Source organism: Hylobates moloch, unplaced genomic scaffold (genome assembly GCF_009828535.3).
Source record: "Hylobates moloch isolate HMO894 unplaced genomic scaffold, HMol_V3 SCAFFOLD_20, whole genome shotgun sequence".
Classification (NCBI taxonomy): Eukaryota; Metazoa; Chordata; class Mammalia; order Primates; family Hylobatidae; genus Hylobates; species Hylobates moloch.
In genome coordinates, this window is record NW_026652295.1 from 27,720,131 (window position 1) to 27,738,982 (window position 18,852).

The 18,852-nt window shown below is 41.7% G+C and overlaps 3 non-coding genes across 3 annotated transcripts; 1 reads left to right on the forward strand and 2 right to left on the reverse strand.

The window, feature by feature from the left end:
• Positions 1-8,343: 8,343 nt before the first annotated feature.
• On the reverse strand, positions 8,344-8,415 carry TRNAA-UGC (transfer RNA alanine (anticodon UGC)). Its single transcript has one exon. It is a non-coding gene; the product is annotated as a tRNA-Ala (tRNA).
• A 5,126-nt stretch (positions 8,416-13,541) lies between these two features.
• TRNAF-GAA (transfer RNA phenylalanine (anticodon GAA)) lies at positions 13,542-13,615 on the reverse strand. Its single transcript has one exon. It is a non-coding gene; the product is annotated as a tRNA-Phe (tRNA).
• A 694-nt stretch (positions 13,616-14,309) lies between these two features.
• TRNAF-GAA (transfer RNA phenylalanine (anticodon GAA)) lies at positions 14,310-14,382 on the forward strand. The gene has a single exon. It is a non-coding gene; the product is annotated as a tRNA-Phe (tRNA).
• Positions 14,383-18,852: the final 4,470 nt, after the last annotated feature.

Sequence of the window (18,852 nt, forward strand, 5' to 3'; positions counted from 1 at the left end):
ATTAACTCATACAGTATGATCCCTGACCACAATGAAATCAAACTAAAAGTCAATCTCCTGACCTCGTGATCCGCCCATCGAGACCACAGTGAAACCCCGTCTCTACTAAAAAAAATACAAAAAATTAGCCGGGCGTGGTGGCGGGCGCCTGTAGTCCCAGCTACTCAGAGAGGCTGAGGCAGGAGAATGGCGTGAACCCAGGAGGCAGAGCTTGCAGTGAGCCAAGATTGCGCCACTGCACTCCAGCCTAGGAGACAGAGCAAGACTCCGTCTCAAAAAAAAAAAAAAAAAAAAAAGTCAATCACAGAAAGACAACAGAAAAATATCCAAACACTTGGAAAATGAACAACACGCTACTAAATAGTACACAGGACAAAGAGAAAGCCTTGGTAGATATCAAAAAATAAATTAACCTGAATAAAAATGAAAGCACAATATATCAAAATTTTCAAGACAACCTAAAAAAAACACTGGGAGAGAAATATATACCACTAACTGCATACATTAGAAAAAAAAAAAAGTCTCAAGTCAGTCATCTAAACTTTTATTTGAAGAACCCAGGTGGGGAAAAAAGCAAAATAAACCCAAAGCAAATAAGAGCAAAATTCAATGAAACTGAACACAAACAAAAAAAGAAAAACAAACAAAAACTAGTTCCTTTAGAAGATCAATAAAAGAAAACCTCTAGTAAGACTGAGAAATTTTAGAGAGATGACACAAATTACCAATATCAGGAATAAAAAGAGTATATCACTGTAGACTCTGCTGACATCAAAAGGATATGTTTTTGGATGATTTCGTTCAAAAAACTTAGCCGCGCGCGGTGGCTCACACCCTTAATCCCAGCATTTAAAAAACAATTAGCCGGGCGTGGTGGTGGGTGCCTGTAATCCCAGCTACTTGGGAGGCTGAGGCAGGAGAATCGCTTGAACCGGGAGGTGGAGGGTGCAATGGGCCGAGACAGCACCATTTCACTCCAGCCTGGGCAACAAGAGCGAAACTCCTTCGCAGACCTTTTTCTCCCCCTTGTAAGGTCGGAGCATTCCCAGTCAGGAAAGAAATTTCTCTACTCTAGGTTTATCCGGCCTCTCATCTCTCCCCAACTGGGCCCAGCCTCAGCCTGTGCTGCAGAAATGTTTCAAGTCGAGCATGTAGAGAAGGAAAAAAAAATGGAAAGTGATGTGGAAATTAAAATAGCAGCTACATATAAATCTCAACATAGTGCTTAAAATGTGCATAAACGAAACTAGGAGTGCCCTGCACTTTTGTGAAAAGTTCATTTAGAAATAAACGAGAGAGAAGGTGCAGAGGAGCCGAGCACCAGCTGGTGGGGAAAGGGAACAGGCAGGCTAGGGTTAAAAAATGAAGGAGGAAAAGCATCCTCAAGATTATTCGGAATATATATATATATAAAAAATATATATAGTATATCCTAATAATATATAAGGATATATTATATCCTAATAATATAAGTAAATAATATATAACTTGTTAAATAATAATATAAATATATTTTATAATTATGTTATTATATAATATTAACATAACATATTATTAATATAATATTTTATATATCATATGTAGTATGATATATCCTAATATATAAAAATAATATTAGGATAAGGGAATACTATTGTTGCAGTAAACTGAGGAACGGAGAGACCGATATGGAAGAACAGGAGGATATTTATTTTAAGGTACGCACCCACTGAGTGGATTCACATCCAAAAAGCTAAGCACTGGCCGGGACTGGTGGCTCACGCCTGTAATCCCAGCACTTTGGGAGGCCAAGGCGGGCAGATTACCTGAGGTCAGGAGTTCGAGACCAGCCTGGCCAACATGGTGAAACGCCGTCTCTACTAAAAATACAAAAATTAGCTGTGAGTGGTGGCACACGCTTGTAATCCCAGCTACTCGGGAGGCTGAGGCAGAATTGCTTGAGCCCAGGAGGCAGAGGTGACAGTGAGCCAAGATCGTGCCACTGCACTCCAGCCTGGCTGACAGAGCGAGACTCTGTCTCAAAACAAAACAAACAAACAAAAAATGCTGAGCATTGAACACAGACAACGCTCACAACACACAGAGCAGGAGTTTTTATAAGCAAAACAAAGGCAGTTAATCATACAGTGCTTAACTTGTAACTTGTGGCCTTGCAGCTGCATCAAAAGAAAAATAAGAACTGGCTAAATACAGACATTTGTAAAACAGTTATGCTTAAGAAGCCAGGGAAAGGAGTAACAGTATAGAAATTTGTCTTTCTTTTTTTTCCCTTCAACCTTGTTCTTCGGTGGGGTGGGGGAAGGGTGTGTCTGGAACCCATTCCTTTAGCCTTGGCTTTTCGGAAAGTATTATCTTATAACTGTCCTTGAAGTGAGCTGCTAGGCAGAGGAAAACTTGTTTCTTTTCTTTTTAACACTTTCCTGTTACTTTTCTTGGAGTGAATGAATGTATATTTATTTTTAAATTTCTGCCTCACTATGAATAACTCTTTATACACAAACTTGACAATTTAGATGAGATAGACTAATTCCTTGAAAAACACAAATTAACACAGCTAACTCAATATGCAATACATTTTTTATAACCCTGTAACTATTAAGGGAATTAAATTTGTAACATAATTAAAAAAAAAAAAATCAGGCCGGGCGCGGTGGCTCACGCTTGTAATCCCAGCACTTTGGGAGGCCGAGGCGGGCGGATCACGAGCTCAGGAGATCGAGACCACGGTGAAACCCTGTCTCTACTAAAAATACCAAAAAAATTAGCCGGGCGAGGTGGCGGGCGCCTGTAGTCCCAGCTACTCGGAGAGGCTGAGGCAGGAGAATGGCGTGAACCCGGGAGGCGGAGCTTGCACTGAGTCGAGATTGCACCACTGCACTCCAGCCTGGGTGACAGAGCCAGACTCCGTCTCAAAAAAAAAAAAAAAAAAAAAAATCAGGAATCTAGCCGGGCGCGGTGGCTCACGGCTGTAATCCCAGCACTTTGGGAGGCCGAGGCGGGAGGATCACCTGAGCTCAGAAGTTCGAGACCAGCCTGGCTAACATGCTGAAACCCCGTCTCTACTAAAAATACAAAAATTAGCCGGATGTGGTGGCAGGCGCCTGTAATCCCAGCTGCTTGGGAGGCTGAGGCAGGAGAATCGTTTGAACCCGGGAGGCAGAGGTTGCAGTGAGCCGAGATCGCACCATTGCACTCCAGCCTGGAGGACAAGAGCATGACTTCGTTTTAAAAAAAAAAATCAGGAATCTTCGAACCCAAGAAAATTTCACTGAAGAATTCTAAGAAGTGCTTAAGGAAGCCAGGCGCGGTGTCTCGTGCCTCTAACCCAGCACTTTGGGAGGCCGAGGAGGACAAATCATGAGGTCAGAATATCGAGACCATCCTGGCTAACACGGTGAAACCTCATCTCTACTAAAAATCCAAAAAATTAGCTGGGCGTGGTGGCAGGGAGCCTGTAGTCCCAACTACTCGGGATGCTGAGGCAAGAGAATGGCGTGAACCCGGGAGGCGGAGCTTGCAGTGACACTCCAGCCTGGCAGAGCGCGACTCCATCTAAAAAAAAAAAAAAAAAAAAAAAAAAAAAGTGCTTAAAGAATTAAAACAAGGTCTACACAATCTATTCTTAAAAAACAGAAGAGGACAGAAAACTTTCCATTTATTTACCTGATGCCAAAACCAGGTAAATACAGTACAAAACAATGAGTATTGGTGCATAAATACTTACCAAAATATTATCAAATAGAATTCAGCAGTATAGAAGAAGCATTATACACCATGACCAAGTGGGGTTTATTCCAGAGACGTAAGACTAGGTAAATTTAGAAACAGTCACTGCAATCCACCATATTAACAGGCTAAAAAATAAAATCCCATGATCATATCACAGTAGAAAAAGCATTTGTCAAACTTCAATAGCTACTCATGACAAAAAGTCTCAGAAAAATAGGAATAGAGAACAGCTAACACTGTACATCATGGTAAAAGACAGAATGTGTATTAGTCCGTTTTCACACTGCTATGAAGACACTACCTGTGACTGGGTAATTTTTTTTTTTTTTTAAGATGGAGTCTTGCTCTGTCGCCCAGGCTGGAGTGCAGTGGCGTCCTCTCGGCTCATTTCAACCTCCGCCTCCTGGGTTCAAGCAATTCTTCTGCCTCAGTCTCCCGAGTGGCTGGGACTACAGGCGCAGGCCACCACGCCCGGCTAATTTTTGTGTTTTTAGTAGAGACGGGGTTTCACCGTATTGGTCAGGCTGGTCTGGAACTCCTGAACTCATGATCCGCCCGCCTCAGCCTCCCAAAGTGCTGGGATTACCAGCATGAGCCACTGTGTCTGGGTAATTGATAAAGGAAATAGGTTTAATTGAGTTACATAGCTGAGGAGGCTTCAGGAAACTTACAATCATGGCAGAAGGGAAATGGGAAGCAAGGACCTTCTTTCCATGATAGCAGAAGAAAGAAGTATGAGCAAAAGAGGAACTTGCCAAACACTTATGAAACCATCAGATCTCATGAGAACTCACTCACTATCACCAGAACAGCATGGGGGAAGCCACCCCCATGATCCAACTGCCTACCACCAGGTTTCTCCCACAAAGTCAAAGGAATTAGAATAATTATTTAAAATCTAGGAGGAACAAATAGTCTACCTGATTTCAAGACTATTTCATTACATTGTTGTATTCTCGTACTATTGTATTATTACTACAGTAATTAAGACTGTATAGTATTGGCAAGGAGATAGGCACATGGTTAATAGAGAATCGAAAAATAAACCCACACAAATATTCTCAACTGGTTTTTGACAAAGTTACCTAAGTAGTAATTCCATGAAAGAAAAATAAGTCTCATGCCTTCATGAAAGTGAACTTAAAATGGATCGCAGACATGAATATAAAATGCAAAACTATAAAACTTTGAGAAAAAATATGGAAGATAATATTTCCAATCTAGGGCTAGACTAATAATTTTACAGTTGACAGTGAAACATGATCCAGAGATCTTGTAAAGTTGGTTCTTTTTTCCTCCTTTCCTCTCCTGCTGTGTCAGTTGCTTTGGCTGGTACAGAGGCTGACCAAATAGAAATAGAAATAAGAGAGCACTAAAGGCAATGAATTAGGTCATGTTTTTTCTTTTTATGTGACAAAGAAATGACAGAATTGGTGGCCAGGTGCAGTGGCTCATACCTGTATTCCCAGCACTTTGGAAGGCCGAGGAGGGCAGATCACCTGAGGTCAGGAATTCAAGACCAGCCTGGTCAACATGGTGAAACCCCACCTCTACTTAAAATTAGCTGGGCATGGTGATGCGCACCTGAAATCCCAGCTACTCAGGAGTCTGAGTCAGGAGAATCACTTGAACCCAGGAGGCAGAGATTGCAGTGAGCCAAGATCATGCCACTGCACTCCAGCCTGGGCGATAGAGTGAGATCCTGTCTCAAAAAAAAGAAAAGAAAAGAAAAGCAAAAAAAGAAATGAGAGAAAAGGAAAGAAAAGGAGAAAGATAGAAAAAAGAAAGAAAAAGAAAAGAAAGAAAGAAAAGAAAAGAAAGAAAGGAAAAAGAGAGAAAGAGAAGGGAGGGTAGAATGATAAGAAAGGAAAGAAATAAAGAAAATTGGCTCAAAAGAGTCTCCTGGCTGACAAGAACTCGAGTGAGTTCTTCTACAGGAAAATCAGAGTCTCTTGTGTGTGACCACCAAAATCATCTAAAATATTGACGGTGTCAAAGAGATAATAAATCCACCCCCACCCCTGATGTAAGGCAAATACAAACTTCACTGGCTTTCCTAGGTGGTTTGAGTTTTTTATTGAGAATAGGCAGGGAACCCCGGGAACAACTCTTTCTCCTCAGCAGGCGCCTGGCCCTGGACCCCCTTCTTAAACCCCTGGAACAGAGCTTCTCAAACGTTAGCATCAGCGGCTGGGCGCGGTGGCTCATGCCTGTAATCCCAGCACTTTGGGAGGCCGAGGCGGGCGGATCACGAGGTCAAGAGTTCGAGACAAGCCTGACCAACATAGTGAAACCCCATCTCTACTAAAAATACAAAAATTAGCTGGGCATAGTGGCGCGTGCCTGTAATCCCAGCTACTTGGGAGGCTGGCGCAGGAGAATCACTTGTACCCGGGAGGCGGAGATTGCAGTGAGCTGAGATTGCACCACTGCATTCCAGCCTGGGTGACAGGGCGAGACTCCATCTCAAAAAAAAAAAAAAAAAAACTTTAGCATCAGTCACTTGAGGGCTTACTCAAACACAGGCGGCTGGGCCCCTCCCTCAGCAATTCTGATTCAATAGATCTGAGGTTGGGCCTGGAATTTGGCATTCCGCTTGTAGCACCCTGATCCTCACCCCTTACTCTCCTGTGCAGTGTCCACTGTGACTAACATGCCACTATTTGCTTAAAGTGCCTGGACAGAACCAGTGGATAGAAGGGAAAAAAAGCATGAAACAAAAAGAAAATGTCTGCATTACCTTCCTTCAAAAATGCACCATGAAATACTATGCAGCCATAAAAAATGATGAGTTCATGTCCTTTGTAGGGACATGGATGAAACTGGAAATCATCATTCTCAGTAAACTATCGCAAGGACAAAAAACCAAACACCGCATGTTCTCACTCATAGGTGGGAATTGAACAATGAGAACTCATGGACACAGGAAGGGGAACATCACACTCTGGGGACTGTTGTGGGGTGGGGGGAGGAGGGAGGGATAGCATTAGGAGATACACCTAATGCTAAATGACGAGTTAATGGGTGCAGCACACCAACATGGCACATGGATACATATGTAACAAACCTGCACGTTGTGCACATGTACCTTAAAACTTAAAGTACAATAATAAAAAAAAATGTATCTTATAACAAACATGTGATTGGCCACTGGGGCACAGAGCCAGTCTTCAGCTCAGCAGGTTTCACTAGACAATATCCCTCCTGTATGCTGGTTATGGATATTTTCACTGAACAAAAGAATCAAGAAGTAAGGACAGCCTAGGCTGATAGAGTGTTAGACTGGTGGACTGATGACAAACATCGTACTCTGTTGCCTCTCAACCACTTTTGATTCAACAGCAAACATATACACAGAGGAGAGCAGTTTTGAAACATGCAGCATTGGAAACCCCTAAAAGGTGTCATCAGTAGATAGGATTTCCTGGAGTTCCCTCGTCATACAAAGCGGAAGTGATAGGATTGACAGAGAAAGAAAAAAGTTTTTTTTTTTTTTTTTTAATCAGAAGAAGTGCCAACACAGCTGTAATTTACTCACCTTTACTTTGCATCTATTTTCCATTGTGGCAGAAAAGCTTTCTCACTTTTTCACATGGGACCTCTGTTTGCTGTTAACAGAGGTTTCCAGGCAATGTTCTATGTTTTGTTTTATTGTATTTTATTTTATTTTGATACGGAGGTTCTCTCTTGCTGCCCAGGTTGGAGTGCAATGACGAGATCTCGGCTCACTGCAACTTCCGCCTCTCGGGTTCAAACGATTCTCTTGACTCAGCCTCTTGAGTAGCTGGGATTACAGGCGGGCGTCACCACGCCTGGCTAACTTTGTATTTTTAGTAGAGAGAGAGTTTCTCCATATTAGTCAGGCTGGTCTCGAACTCTCGACCTCAGGTGATCGCCCCACCTCGGCCTTCCAAAGTGCTGGGATTACAGGGGTGAGCCACCGCGCCCGGACCTCAATGTTTTATTTTAACGAGGAAAATGGAGTGACTGAGGAAATACAGGAAAATGAATCAATCGTATGGAATATCAGTAGGGAATGTGTTGATCCGTATTGATTTCGCTCCTTCCGTGTTGAAGACCTCTAATTCCCCAACAGTCTTCGTTCGGTTGTCCAGCGTCCTGCCACTCTCATCTCAAGCGGCCGGAGAGCCACATTTTCTCAGCTTTGGATCGCACTTGTGGCTGTGCCCTCTGGGCGGGTCGACAGGGAGAGAAATCAGCGGACAGATGCTTTGACTCTGGATTTGGCTCAGAAAACAAAAACAACGACCAAAACGAAATGCCCGGGGTCGCGTTTCTGCCCTTCTTCTTCTCAGTTTTTCCTTCTCTTTAATCATAGTACAAAACCCAAGCCTGTTGATATGCACGCTTTTGTTTGCTTTCAAGAGACACTGATGGGACCGCATTCTTCTTTCTCCTCTTCCTTCTGCCGTCGCAATCGCCTTAGGTGACGTCGAGGCTTACAGTATAGAGATGGGAGATAAGTGAAGGCCATCCATTGGGTTACGTTTTTAGTCTCTATACGTGCAGAAATAGGATAGAAAAAGGTGAGGAGGCAGAAGGCTATGTTGCTTGATAATTACGTTTGAGCACTGCCAGAGCAAAACCACCACTTGGAGGTGCCGGGGATCGAACCCGGGGCCTCATACATGCAAAGCATGTGCTCTACCACTGAGCTACACCCCCCTCCTGAAAGACCGTTTTATAATAATTTTCAGGAGGTAACTTTCATTTCCTGAGACTGGCTCCGTGAGCATGCTGGTAGTAGTGGTTAGTATTATGGAGCGTCTGCAGCTGCTCTGAGTAGAAGATACTCGGTACTAATGAGGGGATACAGATTCTTTAGTATACTGTACAAGACTTGAAATGGAAAGCAAAGTATTAGAAAAGTGTCAGATAACCGCCACAAGAAGTTTCCACTGTGGCTTTAAAACGTTGAGTTGTTAGGATCTCCTTCTTCTGTTATGTTTGGCAAGGAATCAAATTGTGTTTTTTCATTCTTTCGATATCTTTCAGAGATGACACAAAGCTATTGAAATTCAGCTTTTTCTTACCTAAAATGCTTCATATTTGTTGTTTACTCAGCCGGAATATTAAAGGTTAGATTTGATTGAGGAAAGTCACAGTCAGAAGAAAACCTGAGAGCAATGCACTCAGCATTTCATCTTAAGGGTCTTTAGCTGGCGTGTTGTCCTGCACCTGTACTCATAGCTATTCCAGAGGCTGAGGCAGGAGAATCACTTGACCTCGGGAGCTGGAGGCTCAGGGAGCTATGATCATGCCACTGTGCTGCAGGCTGGGTGATGGAGTGAGACCCTGTATCAAAAACAAAAAAGAAAAGAAAAGAAAAATTTATAAGGTGTGAGTGAAACAACACCTCTGGGAATGACGAGAAGAGTTGAATTATGAGGGTGAGATAAAAAATAAGTAGAAACAGGATTTAAGAGGTACAGGGGAAACTAGTTTAGAAAACCAAACAGGCTATTGCCAAACAGAAGGAGGTGCAGAAAAGGGGAGTTTTTAACAACTCTTTAAGGAATGAGAGAAAGATTGGAAGATGGAGAAGATAAGTTAGCTTGGCTCATGCTAAATTCAGTACATCTGTGGGGCACACTGTGAGGATGTTACATGGAGAACTCAGGCAATTGACTGTCTCCGGCCTGGGATTTGTGAGCATTAGTAGTAGTAGACATATTGATTGCATGGAGGGTGGATAAAGACTAAAAACGGTCCTTTTAGATTTGGGAATTACAAACCTATTCATGATATTTGTTAAATAATAATAAGCTGGGTATGGTGGCTCACGCCTGTAATCCCAGTACTTTGGGAGGCCAAGGCGGGCGGATCACCTGAGGTCGAGGGTTCGAGACCAGGCTGCCCAGCATGGTGAAACCCTGTCTCTACTAAAAATACAAAAATTAGCTGGGCGTGGTGGTGCACACCTGTAATCCCAGCTACTCGGGAGGCTGAGGCAGGAGAATCGCTTGAAGCTGGGAGGCAGAGGTTGCAGTGAGCAAGATGATGCCATTGCACTCCAGCCTGAGCAACAAGAGTGAAACTCTCTCAAATAAAATAAAATAAAATAAAAATAAAAAATAATAAAGTAAAAAAATTTTTTTTAAAGTTTGCTCCTCGAAATTCTTGAACCCTGGTATTTATCGTTATTTATCATGATTAGGACTGTGTTCTTCAAACTACATAAGAAGATGAGAAGAAAATCCATTTCCTGACACTAAATTTCTAGTGGCTGTTAACTCTTTCTCATTCTGATTTACCCATATGTGAGCCTTTGCCAACATTCATAAAATAACATTGATCCCTTGTAGAACTGGCAGAAAATAGCAGGTTATATGGCAGACTTGTGTTTTCGGTTGGCTGATGGAATTTCTAGAATAAAAATAGGAAGCACCGAATGCTAGGTTTCACCGAATAAGAGACAAGAGAAGTGTTACACACAAAATTGGTGTGTGCGTGTGTGTGTTTGTCTGACCGTGTGCGCATGTAAATGCTAGGGATATTATTTTGGCTCTTCGATGCTGTAGAAGTAATATTAGGACAGTTTGCAGAAACACTCCTTCATCATTATGTCATGTTGCACCCAGAGAAACCTGGATGTCTACTGGATTCTTGGGAATTCATCATAATATGAAGGTCTGCCTTTTTGTTTGCCTCTTGAAAAGGAGAGAATTTTAAATAATCAAATAACTGTAGCTCTCTTCTGACTATCTACCAACAACACGATTGAAACACATTTTTTTGTAAAAACTGTAGGATGAGATTATTTAACACAGAATTCCTCTGAGGAATTAAACATTTAATTCTGAAGACAGAACACCCTCATGTGATACATACTCAATTCAGAAAACCTAAAAATATATAAAGTATCTGTTTAAACCTGCACTGTCCAATAAGGTTACCATTAGCCACATTGGCTATTGAATGCTTGAAATTTCCCAGTCCAAGTTAAGAGTGTTGTAAGTGTAAAATATATATCAGATTTGGCCAGGCACAGTGGCTTACATCTGTAATCCCAGTACTTTGGGAGGCCGAGGTGAGTGGATCACAAGGTCAGGAGTTCGAGACCAATCTGACCAACATGGTGAAACCCCGTCTCTGCTAAAAATACAAAAGTTGGCCTGGCTTGGTGACACACACCTGAAATCCCAGCTACTCAGGAGGCTGAGGCAGGAGAACTGCTTGAACCTGGGAGGTGGATGTTGCAGTGAACCGAGATTGCACCACTGCACTCCAGCCTGGGTGACAGAGCGAGACTCCTTCTCAAAAAAAAAAAAATATATATATATATATATATATATATATGTATATATACACCAGATTTCAAAGATGTGCAATACCAGTTTTTAAATATAAAATATCTCACTGATAATTTTATAATTGATAGCTTCTTAAAATAAGTTTTTGGATATACACAGTGATTTAAATATATTATTGAAACTGGACATAAAAGATAGCAACAACAAACACTGGGTACTATGGGGAGGGGTGGGAGAGAGGGCAGAAAGGTTTGAAAAGCTACCTCTTGGGTACTATGCCTACTACCTGGGTGATGGGATCAATTGCACTCAAAACCTCATGCAATTTACCCAGCATCATGTAGTATACCCATGTAACAAACCTTCACGTGTACCCCCAATCTAAAATAAAAGTTGAAATTACATAAAAATATAAACATTGACAGTTTATTTTTTTAATGCAACTACTGCAAAAGGTAACACTACAAAATGGCTGTCATTTATGACTTGTATTATCTCTTGATTGGACAGAATTGTCTAGAGACAATGTTATCTATTTAGGTGCTGTTCTGGGAGAATCCCAGAGGCAGAGAACATGGAGCATGATCTGCCAGGAATTAAGTTTCATGTCGTGAGTGGACTTGACAGAATGCATTTCTATGCATGATCTCCTTTGATCTTTACAACATCCCATTTTACAAAATCATTATTAACATCATTTTTAAGCCATTGAATGGCAGACAAATCATGCTTGGAATTGCCCTAGGCCTTCCATTTCAATAGAATGTAAAGGAATCTTTACGGTGGTAGGCACAAAAACATTCAATGTTACTGTTTGTCTAGTCAAATATTTCTTAATGGAATAAAACACAAGCTTCTGAGTTGAGAAAGCCTCAGCGAAAGGATAAAGTATCTGATTCCCAGTTTCTGTACAGTCAATGTCCCTACCCTGACGTTACTTCTCATTTGGTACTAATTTTCCTTTTGCAACTTGCTGCAGTTTTGACGGTGGAGTACTGTAGATTATTGTCTCCTCACAGGGTATGCAGAAGTTAGAGAAAAACAACACTGAAACTGAAGCAGTAATTTGAAAGAAAAAAAATCAAAGTGACCAAAAAAGACCTATTATCCCAACACAGAATTTCAAGAGGGGAGTTGAAGTGAAAAAGGGAAAATGGGGTACATGCACCTGAGTCTTGACTTTGCTGCCCATTTGCTTTCATTTTCAGTATTCTAGAACCCCTCATGAATGTTTGATAGAATAATTCATATAGAAATACATATATTTCTTTTTTCCTGGATACAAACATGGAAACAGCTTAAAATTTGGAAATTCTAGACAAGGTTGCCAGGCTAAAGAAATGTCTTCTCAGCAAGAAAATGTAGAATGTTCTTGTAATTGGGCCTGGTGCAATGGCTCCCTCCTGTAATCCAAGCACTTTGGGAGGCCTACCTAGGCAGGTGGATTGCTTAAACCTAGGATTTCAAGACCAGCCTGGGCAACATGGTGAAACCCACTGTCTGCAAAAAAAAAAACCAAAAAAAAAAAAAAAAAAAAAAATTTAGCCAGACATGGTGGTGCTCGCCTGTAGTCCCATCTACTCAGGGCGCTGACGTGTGGAGTTACTTCAGCCCAGGGAGGTTGAGGCTGTAGTGAGTTCTGATTGTATAACTGCACTCCAGCCTGGATGACAGGGTGAGACCCTGCTTGAAAGAAAGAAAGAAAGAAAGAAAGAAAGAAAGAAAGAAAGAAAGAAAGAAAGAAAGAAAGAAAGAAAAGTTCTTCTTAACAGCAGTTTAATGATGGAGCTGACTCAAGATACAAACCCGGGTTTTTCTAATTTCAAAATGTTTCTTGCATACACCACACCCCCATATATATGCTTATACAGTATAATAGTTACTTCACTGTATGTTTCTTTTTTTCATATTTCTTGTGATTTAAAAATATCCCTCGCCCAATACATATAAATAATATCAAATCAAAAATTACTTGTAAATGCCACAGCGTATAGCACGTTGGAATTTCTTAGGTTTTAAAACTAATAACTTCCTAAGTTTAAGACTATAAATAAGGACGGGCCCTATGGCTCACGCCTGAAATCCGAGCACTTTGAGAGGCCGAGGCGGGTGGATCACCTGAGGTCAGGAAGTCGAGACCAACCTGACCAACATGGAGAAACCCTGTCTCTACTAAAAATACAAAAATTAGCCGGGCATGGCTGCGGGGTCCTGTAATCTCAGCTTACTAGGGAGGCTGAGACATAAGAATAGCTTGAACTCAGGAGGCGGAGGTTACAATGAGCTGAGATCGCGCCGTTGCACTCCAGCCTGGGCGACAGAGTGAGACTCCGTCCAAAAACTTTAAATAATTTATGTAATGACAGCACTTCATGGAAGACTTCAGTGGAATATACAAAGGAGAGAGTGATACAAACATGTACATTACCTTTATCAGACTTTCAAAAACTCCCAAAAATTGGAGATATGTACGCTTCTGGGATTGGCGTACAAGTGCTGTATAAGGGAGTGATAACTAGGCAGAACTCAAAAGATACTGGCTGAAACCCGGGGTTGAACCAGGGAACTTTAAGATCTTCAGTCTAACGCTCTCCCAATTGAGCTATTTCAGCTACTCTGAGCACACCCTTAGTTATTTCTTTAAAATATAAAAACCGTCATTTGTAGAGTGAGTGTATTTTCTAATTCCTAATTCTGTTTTGTTCAATATCAATACAAAAATTAGCCACGGATGGTGGCGCGCGCCGGTAATCCCAGCTACTAGGGAGGCTGAGGCAGGAGAATTGCTTGAACCGGGGAGGTGGCGGTTGCAGTAAGCCGAGATCACGCCACTGCACTCCAGCCTGGGCGATAGAGGGATTGTCTAAAAAATAAAATAAAATAAATGACAAGAAAAGAAGGATCTCTTACGTCCTCCAGTACATTCTATCTCTTCCTTAGAGTTTTTAAAATTGTGGTCTGCACATTGGTACGTAACAACTCTTTTTTGTTGTTGTTTTCGAGACAGGGTCCCGTTCTGTTGCCTAGGCTGGAGTGCAGTGGTGCAATCTCGGCTCTCGGCAACCTCTGCCTCCCCGGCTCAATGGATCCTCCGACTTCAACTGAGGGAGAGGGAGTCTCGCTCTGTCGTCCAGGCTGGAGTACAGCGGCGCGGAGTAGCTGGGATTACAGGCGCGCGCCACCACCCCTGGCTAATTTTTGTATTGATATTGAACAAAAAAGAATTAGGCATTAGGAAATACACTCACTTTACAAATGAAGATTTTTATATTTTGAAGAAATTGCTAGCAGTAAGTACTTACAGTAGCCGAAATAGCTCAGTTGGGAGAGCGTTAGACTGAAGATCTAAAGGTCCCTGGTTCGATCCCGGGTTTCGGCAGGTTTTTTTTTTTTTTTTTTTTTTTTTAGTTCTGCCTAATTATCACGCCCTTATACAACACTTGCACGCCAACCCCAGAAGTGTATATATCTCAATATAAGAAATTCTTACGTTAAGTCAAAAGTGTAAAAACATTGGACTTCTTTGCTTAGACGTAGAAACAAATTCAGAGGTTTACAGAATTTCAGAAACAACCCTCTCTGGAATGAGAAAATTGCTGAGGCCAACGATGACTTGCAAACTGAATTTTAATAAAACCTTTTCTATGTCTTAACAGTTTTCAAACTCAATCTCCTATTCTGAGAGTCGAGGCTTTCTATTTTTAGCCAAAATTTGGTGGGAGGGTCAATTAGGATATATTTTTCGTTTATTTCCTCAAAAAAAGTTTTAGATTCTCTTACAGACTTTTTTCCCCCCTTGTAAGGTCTGAGCCTTCTCAGACAGGAAACAACATTCCTCTACTCTAGGTTTATCCCCGCCACGCGTCTCTCCCCAGCTGGGCGCAGCCTCAGCCTATGCGTCAAAAATATTTAAAGCTGAGCATATACAGAAGGAAAAAAAGAAAAAAAAAAAAGAGAAAGTGATGTGGAAAGATCTACATCTGAATCACAACACAGTGTTTAAAATGTGCGTAAACGAGTCTAGGAGTGCGCTGCACTATTGTGAAAAGTTCGTTCTGAAAGCTGGGCGCAGTGGCTCACGCCTATAATCCCAGCACTTTGGGAGGCCGAGGCGGACGGATCACTTGAGATCAGAAGTTGGAGACTATCCTGGTGAAAATGGTGAAACCCCGTCCCTACTAAAAATACAAAAATTAGCCGGGTGTGGTGCGGGGCTCCTGCAATCTCAGCTAATCGGGAGACTGAGGTAGGAGAATCGCTTGATCCCAGGAGGTGGAGGTTGCAGTGAACCGAGATCGCGCCACTGCACTGCAGCCTGGACGACAGAGCGAGACTCCGTCTCAAACAACAAAAACAAACAAGCAAACAAAAAACAAAAACAAAAACAAACAAGCAAAAAGTAAACGGGAGGAGCCGAGCGTCAGCTTGCGGGGAGAGGGAAGAGGCGGGGTGCCGTGAAGTGGAGGAAGAAAAGGACAAAAGGGAGAGGGGTAGAGGGCAAGAAAAACATCCTCAAGATTATTAGTACTTGGATGGACTGGATGGTGGAGTGAGTCTAATCGCCACATCTCTCCGTCGCTTCCTCTGGATATGAGAGAAGAGAGGTTCCTTTTTGTCCCTAGGGGGATAGGCTCGACCAGGAAGGGGACCTGGTTCGTTTCGCCCAGGCTGTCACGGCTTCAAGAGCGCCTCACCGCTCTTTACGTTGCTGGACAGACCAGTTGAGCTCTTTGGGTATGCACGTAAGGTCGCATTTTTATTTGCCGTTCAGGAAATGCTGATACTGGAGCTTCTGAGGGAGCTGCAGGGATTTCCCGATTTCCTGCATGCCACTGTGGAAAGTTAGAAGCGGAATCTACTGGCAGCTTTGAGACTAAGCATGATGGAGGAAACATCTAATTTTATTAGCTTTTGTCTGAAATGCAAAAGATGAGAAAGAAAGTTCCCGTTTGTTTGCTCCACATATTAACTGCATTTCAAAAGAATAACGTAAACACATTGAAGAGGAAAGAACTGATCTAAGAAAACGGTTTACACAGATTGTTGTTCTAATTGTAAGATCAAAAAGAACATCGAACAAATCTTAAACTCTATGTATCAGGATTATTTTTTGTAGAGTGAGGGCTGTAGCAATTCTGATATTTTGTGTGAATTTTAGGATTGGGAAATCGAGTGTCTGTTGTTGGAACCAGACTCTCACTGTGGGAGAAGAAGGAAGGTAAAGAATAGTCCTGTTGATACTGATGGGAACTAGAGGCATCAGCATGAAATTGTACATATGAAATTGTAAAATTTCCCCACAGATCTATCTGCTAACTGGGCCTAGAAGAAATGATACCTCAGAAGCAATGAGCAAAGATAACTCTATCTTGATATTCAAGTACGATTCTCTACTTAAAGGAACCAGAGATACTAATAGAAAGTAGCTATTAGTGTCAACTAATAGGACTGTGCCAGGGAAACTACAAGATGAACCTAAGATATCTTGCCGTGCCAGAATGTAAGTGCTCAGAAATGACGCGGGTGATTTAAAAGGACACAGAAGCCAGCTTGAAGGGAATCTCACTGGCCAAATCTGACACACTTTGAGCATCAATGATGACAATAACTGATTATCAATCTTGGGAACTTAAACAAATAAATATGGAAGACGGGACGATTTTCCTTACAGTGGTTTGCCAAACGATAAATGTGAAAGTGAGGGCCGGGCGCGGTAGCTCACACCTTTAATCCCAGCACTTTGGGAGGCCGAGGCGGGCAGATCACGAGGTCAGGAGATCGACATCATCCTGCCTAACACGGTGAAACCCCGTCTCCACTAAAAATACAAAAAATTAGCCGGGCATGGTAGCGGGTGCCTGTAGTCCCAGCTACTCGGGAGGCTGAGGCAGGAGAATGGCGAACCCGAGAGGTGGAGCTTGCAGTGAGCCGAGATTGCGCCACTGCACCCAGCCTGGGCAACAGAGCGAAACTCCATCTCAAACAAACAAACAAACAAACAACGTGAGGATAAAATTTAAAAATCCCCATTTAAACAACACCATCAGAATGATGATAGATGCAGGCAAAATTTGTAAATCAATGTTAAAGTATAGGTAAAATTTTGATGAGGATCAGGATATTTGCGTAGTCTCAGAGTATTTCCCTGTAGATTACTTATTAATTACAATGAGGAAAATGATATTTTTTCAGGGAAGAAGCAGTAATTACAAACTTAAAATCAAGTGATCAAGCTAACTTCAGTCAGCTCATGACTCTTGGTGTGAGAGAGGGTAACAACGTGATTTCTGTGACATTTCTCCCAATTTCCATAACCCGATGTAATCTTATCATGGCTAATACAGATTAAGAAACGTTGCACAAAACCACTGGAAAAACTCTTCAAAAACATGTCGGTGTTGTGAAAGACAAGAAGATTAAGAAACTGTTCCAAATTAAAGGGCACTAAAGACTCAAGACAACTAGATTCATATGTGATTCTGAAATGGATCCTAGCTTGGGAGAGAAATTTCTATAAAAGTTTTTATTGGTACAAATAGACAATTTTTAATAGACTTTATGTTAGACTATATTCACATTTATCAAGGTTAAATTTACTGAACTTGATAATTGTGCTGTATTAAGGAATTGACCTTGTTCTTAAGAAATACACATTGAAGTATTTAAGAATAAAAAGATATAATGTCTGAAAATCATTATCAAATAGTTTAGAGAAATAATTTTTGTCATATGTATATATGCATATATACATATATATATATACACACACATACACACGCACATACACACACACACATATATATTCCACTGTTGCTGATTGTTTGGTTGTTGAGGTGAGGAAGAGGCAAGATGGTGTTCTGAAATAATGTCAAGATTTGGATGGTATGTGTTTCTCAAATGGTTCCCATTCCATTTTAAATGTTGCTAGGCTGAGAAAAAGATACAAATTCCCCAATTTATATTAGAATTTAGCAGGTGGTTTGTTTTGTTTTGTTTTGAGACAGAGTTTTGCTCTTGTTGCCCAGGCTGGAGTGTGATGGTAGGATCTCGGCTCACTGCAAACTCTGCCTCCCGGGTTCAAGTGATTCTCCTGCCTCAGCCTCCCAAGTAGCTGAGATTACAGGTGTGTGCCACCATGCACGACTAATTTTGTATTTTTAGCAGAGACGGGGGTTTCACCATGTTGGTCAGGCTGGTCTCAAACCCTCAACCTCAGGTGATCTGCCTGCCTTGGCCTCCCAAAGTGTTGGGATTACAGGCGTGAGCCACTGTGCCTAGCCAACTCCTTTATAATCTTATAAGACCACGGTAGGATATGTGGTCTGTGGTTTACTAAAATGTCAACATGTAGCACATTACTGCACTCATATCAGACTTTTGGCCTCCGGAAGTGTGAAAGAATAAATTTCTGTTGTTATAAGCCACCTAATTTGAGATAATTTGTTACAGCAGCCATAGGAAACTAATCAACGACAAGCTTATTCTACTCTGCCAGCTGCCTTGAATGGTTTTGAGGCTAATGAAGTCTAAATAATGTAACATTGAAATTAGCATCTTGGCAAAATTCAACAGCCCTTCATGCTAAAAACTCTCAATAAACTAGGTATTGATGGGACGTATCTCAAAATAATAAGCTATTTATGACAAACCCACAGCCAATATCATATTGAATGGGCAAAAACTGGAAGCATTCCCTTTGAAAACTGGCACAAGACAGGGGTGCCCTCTCTCACCACTCCTATTCAACATAGTGTTGGAAGTTCCGGCCAGGGCAATCAGGCAAGAGAAAGAAATAAAGGGTATTCAGTTAGGAAAAGAGGAAGTCAAATTGTCCCTGTTTGCAGATGAC